At 45.8% G+C, this 7,878-nt stretch overlaps 1 long non-coding RNA gene across 1 annotated transcript; it reads right to left on the minus strand.

The window, feature by feature from the left end:
* Positions 1-3,703: 3,703 nt before the first annotated feature.
* Positions 3,704-6,183, minus strand: LOC308470669. Its single transcript, XR_013982526.1, has 3 exons — positions 5,978-6,183; positions 4,722-4,812; positions 3,704-3,835 (listed from the first exon to the last, which is right to left on the minus strand). It is a non-coding gene; the product is annotated as an uncharacterized lncRNA (long non-coding RNA).
* Positions 6,184-7,878: the final 1,695 nt, after the last annotated feature.

The raw sequence follows: 7,878 nt of genomic DNA on the forward strand, positions 1-7,878 counted from the left end.
AACAGCAAAACCAGTGCTTGTTTTCTGGGGAGACGCAGGGGGACGCATGCCCTAAACATTTTGTGAACCTTTGTACTTTTGTCCATTTACTGTGTTTATTTTTCCTGATTTGAACTATAAAATGGTGATTTTCTTGAGTCAAAATGAGAGTACCCCTAAACATTTTTTAGAAAAAAAGCACTGAGCAAAACTATGTTTTATATAATCTGTAAGCCACCCAGAGTGGCTGGGGAAATGCAGCCAGATGGGTGGGGTATTATTATTATTATTATTATTATTATTAGGTTTGGCTTAGCATTACGTGCAAACCTGGTCTCATGGTTTGTCTTGCTCCAAAGAAACAGGATTTTGCTGAGCATACCCTGCCATACACACTTTTGCCTGGTCTGAAATCTATGCCTACTGAAAGTGGCTCTTTGGGGGTTTCCAACAGGAGCCATTCCCAGTCCAAACTGGAGATGCTGGGGATGGATTGAACCTGGGACCTTCTGCATGCAAAGCAGATGCTCCAACACAGTCCTTCCCCTCCCTGTTTACCCACCCAGAGCAAGTGGGAGCTGCTCAGCTTTCGCAGCCTCCACTGCAGGCTGAGAGCCAAATGCCTCAGACCCTGAGGAGTGAGAAGGAAGCTGACATCAGAGCTGGCAGCATGCGTGCATACAGCTTATCCATTGGATCGCCATCGGAGCAACATCTGTTTTCTGTGTCTCCTTGGGCAAGGCGCCAAGCTTCTAACAATATGCAGCCTCATAGATCCATCTGTGCCCGGGATGTCTTATTTGCCTCCTGAAGCTCTCAGATGGCAACAGCTCCATGTGGGGACCCTGCAAGCAGCAGCAGCAGTATCTGCCACCAGCGCCATCCTGCCCTGCCTGATTTCGAAGGAGCCCCTCACAAGAAGGCTCATGAAAAGGAGGCCGCTCTGAGCAAAAGCTAATGATCTTTCTGGCTCGAAGAGCATTCTCTCCCCGAGGCAGAGGCGGCGCTTCCGCAGCCCACAGCCGCCAAGCCCAATCGCTGCAGACAGTGTTTTCGTAACCCCCACCACCTGGGTGGCAACCAGCACATCTGCTTCCTGGATGAACTAAAGCAGAGCTTGACCTTCCTATTCTCCAGAAGGCAGCTCAGTCAGCTGCTAAAAAGAGGAGGGAGAGAAGAACTGAAAATGCAATTCAGATTTCTCAGCTATCTGCTCCTAGAACTTTGAAGAAGTTCCAGGTTTCACCTCGAAAGAAGTTCGCGCACCCACAGCTATGTCAGTCATGGAAGAGGTAGTCTCTTTCCTTCCACCAGGCACAGGCTCTGGAATCTGCTCCCTTCATCCGGATGCTGTCTGACAGCTGTCGGCAGCTGAGCAAGGTGAGCCAGGAGTTGAGTCAGAGCTGAGGAATCAAGCCAGGAAGGCTTTGCTACTCAGGCAGGATCCCAGCCCAAATGACAAGCCTTTTATAGGTCTTCCTGTCCAAGACAACCCAATGGGGTGGAGCCAATCCATAGCCTACTTTGCTGCCAGCAACTGTACTTCTCATAGGTTACAACGTGGGGCAGCTAGATACAGATTTCTGGTCCTAGCCCTGGCCTAGAAGTTCTTCCGGCCAATGTGGCACCCTCTAGAGGTTGTGGACTACGACTCACAGCAGTATGGTCAATGATCAGGGATGATGTGGGGCACAGGTTCCCCAACCCTGTTTTAAAGGCAGGTGTCACATTTTCTGGGTCCCAAACCCCTCGGAACTCAGGACAACTTCACCTCACTTGCTTCAAATCAGAGAAGCTGGGTTCATCCTGGGAAGGGGGGAATAGATAGCACATAGCCAGTCCCCAGCAGTTCCTTCCTCAGGAGGCCATTTCAGGCTGGTTCTCTCCCTCTTTTTCATAGTTCTTTCTGAGGCTTAGATGCCATCAGGAGGAATCTGAGAGCTTGCAGCCTCTCATCAGCTCCACCCTTACCTATCTGGGCTGATGGGTCTAGCGCAGATATGCAGAACCAATGGCCTGCACATATAATTGGACTCAAAAGTTTGATCAGCGCCATTCAGAATGGGAAAATGTCAGGGACGATTGGGAGCTGGAGTCCAGCAACACCTGAGAGGGCCACAGGTTCCTCATGACTGTTCTAGTGGCTTTCACTCCATGACTGGGAACAGCTTCCTTTCTAAAGCTGCTATCAGTGAACCAATCCAGGGTAGCTAGGTCACATAGAATGGCAACCTTCATTACTACAACACACTAAGGCCCAAGCCTAGGCATTTTTAGGGGAAGCAAATAATGCAAAAGCCAAGTGAAAGCATAGCAACTTAAAGGTTGCTTGTGAGAAAGAGGAGAGTGGCAGAAGTGATGCACTTCTAATGGATCCTTTAAGTTCCTCAGTAAGACATCTGGCTGGCCACTGTGAGAACAGGATGCTGGAGTAGGTAGGCCTTTGGTCTGATCCAGCAGAACTCTCTTGTGTTAAGGCAGACAAAGGTGAGAAGAATATCAGTGAATTGTGGTTACATTCCCTCCCCATGACCCTTGCATGTTAGCCATCACTCACCGTGCTGAGTAAGGAGGCTAATGGAGAAAGTTCACATTATGGAGCCACAGACCTTGTTAAGCCATGAAGAACTGTTGGTCATGGGTTTATTTCATGTTTTTGGAGGAGACTTGGATGACGCTGGTCCCATAACACCAATTTCTCTGGGCAGTTTCCATATGAGTCTTCTGAAGCCACTCAAAGAGAGCTACAAATCCCTAAGAAGCAAGCCTGCTGAGGATGGGGTGGACCAGTGGCGGAGCTTCATGCTCCAGCACTGGGGAGCAGAGAGCAGGTGGGGGTGTGGCGCGCTGCCCGCAGGGGTGTGGCGCCCACACAGGTGGGGGGCAGTCACAATGGCACCCCACTGGGATCGTGCTGCTGGGGGCGGTGCGCTCCCCCTGCTCCCCTCTTCCTCTGCCAGTGGGGTGGACTCACCTATTTGGCACCCAGGTAATTTTGGCACCCAGGTAACTATCAATCACTGGGATGTGGGTGGTGTTGTGGGTTAAACCACAGAGCCTAGGACTCGTTAAACCACAGAGCCTAGGTCGGCGGTTTGAATCCCCGTGACAGGGTGAGCTCCCATTGCTTGGTCCCTGCTCCTGCCAACCTAGCAGTTTGAAAGCACGTCAAAGTGCAAGTAGATAAATAGGTACCGCTCTGGCGGGAAGGTAAACGGCATTTCCGTGCACTGCTCTGGTTCGCCAGAAGCAGCTTAGTCATGCTGGCCACATGACCCGGAAGCTGTACGCCAGCTCCCTCGGCCAATAAAGCGAGATGAGCGCCGCAACACCAGAGTCAGTCATGACTGGACCTAATGGTCAGGGGTCCCTTTACCTTTTTAACTATCAATCGGGCTGAAATTTTGAAGATTTTCATTGCCTACTCGAACCAAAATGTAACACTTAGAAACCACTGAGATAAAAATAAATAAACATCAAAAGTAATATGAGTTACCCCAAACCTCTACTTCAAGTGAAAGCATTGCCAGAAACCTTATCCAAAAAACACACCGAGCGTTCTTCTGGTTTTGTCCTTCAGACTTCAGTGAAAAGGAAAACATTGCTCTAACATGTGGAAGGGTTTGCTTTTGTGCTTCAGCAACTTTTGCAGTTATAACAGTGAACTCTCTCTTCTAAAACAAACCATTGTGCTTTCCAATATATAAAGAAAGAAGGAAATTAATTCTGGCTGCAAGGATATTGGTTGATTAAGGAATACAAACCAGGGTTGCCAGATTATCAGGTTGGAACTGTCAACACAGAACCTTCAAATTATTGGATTTTGCTTCAAAATTCTCATGCCCATTGGTGGGGCCTAGGAACCAGGAGAAAACTAAATTCAGTTTGCATTTGAAGATGAACCAACATGATCTGCACTTTCCAAAACAATTCGTTAACTGAAACACAGCAGCGCTTCAAAATTTGTGCTCTCCATATTTCACAATGCATCTTTCCAACCTATGGCTCACCCACACTTCCACTTTCCCCACCACTTTCCCCTGGGAAAACCTGCTATTTACTGCTGAATTGGGACAAATGTCTATGGCAATTTTTTATGTGATCTGCTGAGTATAATCATGCAAGGAAGTGGGGCTGCGTGCACTACACATTCTATCATCATTCAGTGGTCATTCTCCACTTTCTTGTTGTTTTTTTTTTGAACTCCACAAAAAATAGGTACAAAACATTTTTGTTTAGTTTGGGTAGAAGCCATCTTTCTGGCCGTAGTTCTATTCCTTCTTCAGTATGAAAGTCTTTCAATGAAAGTGAATTTATGCCTTTGCATCCATGACCGCCCTCCTGCCTCCAAGAATATGGTAACTTCTATTAATTTCTTTTGGCATAAGATAAACACAGGTGCTATATAGTCCCATCTCAAGGATCACTCTCTTCCCCAAACCCACCTTTAAAAAAGTAATAGCAACACTTCATCCAATATATTTGAATATGCAGGGCTGCAACTGTGCAAATTCAGCATGTACCAAGAAAACTTTAAACATGTAATTCAGTGAAGATGTATGGGGAACACATCGATACCAGTAACATAACACCACTTGGATGTTCCTTTTGATTAAGCAGTACATAAGCTTTCCTAACAAAATAGATCAACTCTTCAGTAATTTTGTACAGATTGGGATTTGGCCACAACAGATGATTGGCTCTCTGATGGTGATGTAGCAAGTCAACCCAGAATGCCTTACCTTTCAGTGCGCTCTTAAAAGGGACTGCCATGGTTGTTTTCGTCCTTGTCAAGTGATTGAAGATGTCCCTCTGAGAAGGCTCTAAGAGATCCTTTAAGAAAATATCCATTTGTCAGGCTTAATAAGTTACAGGTTGGCACACAGCAAACAGGATGCATTTCTGTTTCTTTTGCTCTCCCAGAAGCTAGGTGCAGTTTAGAAAGTCGCAAATGCCTGCCAGTAAACAGGGTGGTTGCCATAGAGCTGCTATACTGAAGTCCTGCTCAAGGAAATAAAGGCTCACGAGGGACATTGCTAGGTTCACAGAACATCTAAAATGAAGAGGCGTTTTATCATTCACTTCCATAATTATGAGGCACTTCAGTGCAAAAGTTTGTTCCACACAACACAAGGCAGTACGATATAACCTTAGCGTCTTTTCTATTAATCGTTGTAGTCAATGCCTCATGCAAAAACTATGATTCCAGAATGAAAGTTTATGCACATTGCCATAATTAATCAAGCTGCCCTTTGAGGACCAATGCGGTGTTACTAAACAGACTGTTCTTTACCTTCCCCGCGTCTCTTTTTCCATGCAATTTATCACCTCTTTTTAGTTCAGTTGCCATGTTGGCTAATGGAGCAATGCAAATTAAGACAGAGCAAAACAGAGCAATATAGCATGAAGCCCTTGGCCAGGCAGAGAGCCTTCTTGGTAGTGGCGCCCGCCCTGTGGAATGCCTTCCCATCAGTTGTCAAGGAAATAAACAACTATCTGATGTTTAGAAGACTCTGAAGGCAGCCCTATTTAGGGAAGTTTTTAATACTTGATGCTTTATCATGTTTTTAATGTTCTGTTGGGAACCGCCCGGAGTGGCTGGGGAAACCCAGCCAGGTGGGTGGGGTATGAATTATTATTAATAATAATAATAATAATAATAATAATAATAATAATAATAGACTGCTAGTGTCATCTGGCTCAGTACTGTCAACACCAGGGTTTCCCAAACTTGGGTCTCCAGCTGTTTTTTGGACTATAATTTCCATCACCCTCATAGCTAGGGATGATGGGAGTTGTAGTCCAACAACAACTGGAGATCCAAGTTTGGGAAACCCTGGTCTACATGGACTGACACTGGATTTCCAAAGTTTGAGGCAGAGGCCTTTCCCAGCCCTGCTTAGAGATTTCAAGGCTTGAACCTGGAACCTTCTGCATGCAAATCATGTGTTCTACCACTGAGCTACAACCCTTCCTGGTGTCATGAAGCATATGGTACCTAAGGAAGGCTCTCTCTTCTTTCCTGACTATCAGGTGCAATGGGAACTTCAAGTCCCTCTGGAAGAAACCCTCTCATGTGTTATCGTGCTAGTAGGAGTTGTTTTCTCCTGCAAATAGAATTAGGAATCAATACTCATGCAGCTGTTGTTCTGCCCTGCTCCTTGAGGCTCCCTTGGTGTAAATCATTGTGGCATCCTCATATCACTCTCCAACATAGCATTGTAGATTATTGCTAGGAGCTGGGATTATGACATAGTTGGCACAGTAATCCAGTTATATTATTCCTCCATTTTAGGGATCTTGCATCCTGCAGCTTTGCTGGCTAAGTTGCCTTCAAGCCTTGGTGGAATTAAAAGATTTACAACTGAGAACATGTTGTGTCAGCTACCAGGCAACTGCAGGGTAGATACATGGAAGAGTTGGGCACATGGGAGCCTAAGTGAGAGTTTCGTTATGCTTTCTAAGGATGCGCCTGCATGGAAGCTTCCTGCACTGTCAGTCTGTGGTGTGTTAAAGTGTACAAAGCATCATTTGAACAATCATACCCTGTTGAGAAGATTTAGCAGAATTCCATCAATGCAGATGCTGCAAATGTCCCCTTTCACTTGGGTTGATGAATGGGAATCAGCCCTGTTGTTTTGCAGATTGAGGTGGTGGTGGGGTCCAGCCCTATGAGCTCAACAAAAACTTAATAACACTATGACTTATGTAAAACAGGCTGGCAATTTCTTCCAAGTTTGGTTGGCATTGGCAGAAAGTGAAGATGAGGAAAGGAGAGGAACAGAGATGGGCAGGAGGCAGAGAGCAGTGAAAGGGAGTTTAGGTGGATAAGAATTAGACAGATGGTGTGGTGGGAAATTGCTGATGAAGAGTCCCAGAGGAGCAGGCAAAAGCAGGTGAAGAGAGAGTGCCCAAAACAGGCAAGAGGACAGTGAGAGAAAGCTGGTGTATACCGAGTCAAGCCACTGGTCCATCCAGTTCAATATTGACTCTATTCTGATAGTCAGTAGCTCTCCAGGGTTTCAGACAGGGGCCTCTCCCAGCTTTATCTGAAGATCCTGGGCATTCAACTTGGGACCTTTTTCATATAAAGGATATGGTTTTTTATGGCACACCACAGAGTTATGGCCCTCTCCCTTAAGAAAATGGACAAAGCTCTATGGAAAAGCAGGGGAGGCAAAGGACAAAAGGTTGAGAGCTAAAAGAACCATAGAGAATGGGGCAGGGAAGGAAACAGGAACAGAGAAGTAAGTTCCCAGTTGGCCAAGATGATGGAACAAGAAAGCAGTCTGTGACTGAGCATGGCAACCTATATGGCAAGAGGTTCTGTGGGGCCCACCAGAGGCCTTGACCAAGGAAGATTTATACCTAGTGTTGGGGTTGTCCAACAGGGGCTTATAGAAGAGCATAGCCCAACTGTACCACAAACGCCAGCAAACTTATTTGTTGAATTGGCGACCTGGCCTTAGAGTGTTGTTATAGCCCACAGGGGACATTGTGAAGTGGGTAGTGCCAAAGTGCTACTCCCTATCAAGTTGGTGGTACCGATGAGCCTCTGCAGGAATTATCCCAGAGAGGTAAAACACTGAAAGGGGAGGAGCATGCTAGTTTCAAAAAAAAGATAGGAGAATTACTGCCTGTACATTTTGCTTCATATCTGAGGTTCTAAAAATGTTAGACACTTACTCTTTTTTTTTTTTTTTTTGGTAAAATGATAGGAATCTGGGGATTATGGGTCATGGGCAGGGAGCACCTGCCCACTTTATCTATATCTTTATCTATTTATATCTTTATCTATTTATCTATCTATTTATAACCCACAGATGCCCATGACATCTAACCTCCCTAACATTTCAATGCTACTATAATTCCTCCTCAAACCCCTGTTGGACTGAGCAT

This window comes from Podarcis pityusensis, assembly GCF_964106645.2.
Source record: "Podarcis pityusensis genome assembly, chromosome: 2".
In the NCBI taxonomy this organism is placed as follows: Eukaryota; Metazoa; Chordata; class Lepidosauria; order Squamata; family Lacertidae; genus Podarcis; species Podarcis pityusensis.